General features: G+C 57.5%; 1 non-coding gene across 1 annotated transcript in view; it reads left to right on the top strand.

Annotated features, from left to right (window-relative positions):
- Nucleotides 1-1,420: 1,420 nt before the first annotated feature.
- Nucleotides 1,421-2,500, top strand: part of LOC124733610 — a 1,909-nt gene continuing 829 nt past the window's right edge. The window contains exon 1 of the ribosomal RNA XR_007009028.1: nucleotides 1,421-2,500. This exon is cut by the window's right edge and continues 829 nt beyond it. This is a non-coding gene — a ribosomal RNA (small subunit ribosomal RNA).

The raw sequence follows: 2,500 nt of genomic DNA, 5'->3' as shown, positions 1-2,500 counted from the left end.
CCTTATGTACTGAATGATACATCGTGGCACATGTGTGACCGCACAACGACTGCGCCCAAAAACGGCGGACCATACAGTGCAAATATTGTGCACGCAGCTACGTGTCGTCTCCCTATGAGAGCTGGATTGCAGTGTGGTACGCCATAGAGACGTGTGGGAGGAACGGACGCCGTGGATGGCGATCAGCATGAGCTGTCTGTTGATGTATTCGGACCTAGTCGTCTCTCCTCACACACCGTGATGGCATGGTGCACCGCGTTCCATATCTGCGACATGCTACAGAGGCCGGTTGACAGTCGTTCGAGCAATGGACATCGCATACGTACGGGGGCCACCTTCCACGTATTGTCTAGGCGTGCACATTTTGTTGCGTGTATGTGGGCAGACGTAGTGTGGCGTGACACCTGACACAGGCATGCAATAATCGTTGAAGTTGCAAATGGCGATGGACGCCTGCGTTTTCTGGTGAAGTTACGCAAATGAACAAATGGTAACCTGTTGTGGTGCGGTTGTTCTCGCTAGGGGTGAATCGGTGATGGCGACGATAGGTTGAGGTACTAACCGGTTGTTCCAGCGATACCCACCATGCCGACGAAACTGAACGGCATCTGGGTGTGAAGCGATACGCGGCGGTGGCTGGGTGGGACCGTCCCCGGCCGGTGAGGGGGCGCCTCCCGGCGTGCTGGCCGCGCGGTGCGTGGGCGCACGCGCTACAGCCGGCTGGTGGGGGCGGCCAGTGGCAGGCGCGCCGGCCGACGGACGCGGCAGGCGTCGCAGCTGCGCGCCGGCGCACCCTGCGCGCGGCGCCGTGCGGCCAAAGTAGGTCCTCGCGGGCCCGGTGCGAAGCGCGGTGGACATCTTCAGTGTGCTGGTCCGATTGAGGACTGTGTGCGTTGAGGATGCGCCGCCGCCCGGCGCTCGGCGCCGCGACGCCGTCTGCTGCTCGGTCGCCCCAGCGGTTCTCGCTGGTGGTTTGTATCGCAGCTGTGCGGATGTGTTGGCGCGTGCGCTGTGCTGGGAGAGTTCGCTTCGGCACCCAAGTGGGGCTTTTGTCCTTCTGTGGCGCTGGCGTTGGAGCTGCCGGTCACCGTAGGTGGCGCGTGTTGTCTCCCGCCGGCAATGCCACGACAGCACGCTCCCGGGCCTCTGTCGGCAGCGGCAAGCTCAGTTGGGAGCACGGGTGGTCGCACCGAAAGCGTCTACTCGCCTAACTCCGGGCGATTGCGCCTCTCTCGAACCCGACCAAGTACTTGGGACGGCGCTGCGCGCCGCCGGGACCTGAGAGGGTTTCGAGGTGTATTGTGCAGGGGAGCTCAGCCTCCTCCTGTTTGCAGAATGATTGAGCGGACGCTTGCGTGTTCGCGCGGGCCCCCGGGACACACTCCCGGGCGGCCGGCTGCTCAGCTCTAGTTGACGCAGCTCCCTGGTTGATCCTGCCAGTAGTCATATGCTTGTCTCAAAGATTAAGCCATGCATGTCTCAGTACAAGCCGCATTAAGGTGAAACCGCGAATGGCTCATTAAATCAGTTATGGTTCCTTAGATCGTACCCACGTTACTTGGATAACTGTGGTAATTCTAGAGCTAATACATGCAAACAGAGTCCCGACCAGAGATGGAAGGGACGCTTTTATTAGATCAAAACCAATCGGTCGGCTCGTCCGGTCCGTTTGCCTTGGTGACTCTGAATAACTTTGGGCTGATCGCACGGTCCTCGTACCGGCGACGCATCTTTCAAATGTCTGCCTTATCAACTGTCGATGGTAGGTTCTGCGCCTACCATGGTTGTAACGGGTAACGGGGAATCAGGGTTCGATTCCGGAGAGGGAGCCTGAGAAACGGCTACCACATCCAAGGAAGGCAGCAGGCGCGCAAATTACCCACTCCCGGCACGGGGAGGTAGTGACGAAAAATAACGATACGGGACTCATCCGAGGCCCCGTAATCGGAATGAGTACACTTTAAATCCTTTAACGAGTATCTATTGGAGGGCAAGTCTGGTGCCAGCAGCCGCGGTAATTCCAGCTCCAATAGCGTATATTAAAGTTGTTGCGGTTAAAAAGCTCGTAGTTGGATTTGTGTCCCACGCTGTTGGTTCACCGCCCGTCGGTGTTTAACTGGCATGTATCGTGGGACGTCCTGCCGGTGGGGCGAGCTGAAGGCGTGCGACCGCCTCGTGCGTGCTCGTGCGTCCCGAGGCGGACCCCGTTGAAATCCTACCAGGGTGCTCTTTATTGAGTGTCTCGGTGGGCCGGCACGTTTACTTTGAACAAATTAGAGTGCTTAAAGCAGGCAAGCCCGCCTGAATACTGTGTGCATGGAATAATGGAATAGGACCTCGGTTCTATTTTGTTGGTTTTCGGAACCCGAGGTAATGATTAATAGGGACAGGCGGGGGCATTCGTATTGCGACGTTAGAGGTGAAATTCTTGGATCGTCGCAAGACGAACAGAAGCGAAAGCATTTGCCAAGTATGTTTTCATTAATCAAGAACGAAAGTT

Source organism: Schistocerca piceifrons, unplaced genomic scaffold, assembly GCF_021461385.2.
Source record: "Schistocerca piceifrons isolate TAMUIC-IGC-003096 unplaced genomic scaffold, iqSchPice1.1 HiC_scaffold_1401, whole genome shotgun sequence".
In the NCBI taxonomy this organism is placed as follows: domain Eukaryota; kingdom Metazoa; phylum Arthropoda; class Insecta; order Orthoptera; family Acrididae; genus Schistocerca; species Schistocerca piceifrons.
This window is presented reverse-complemented; position numbering and strand designations above follow the sequence as displayed.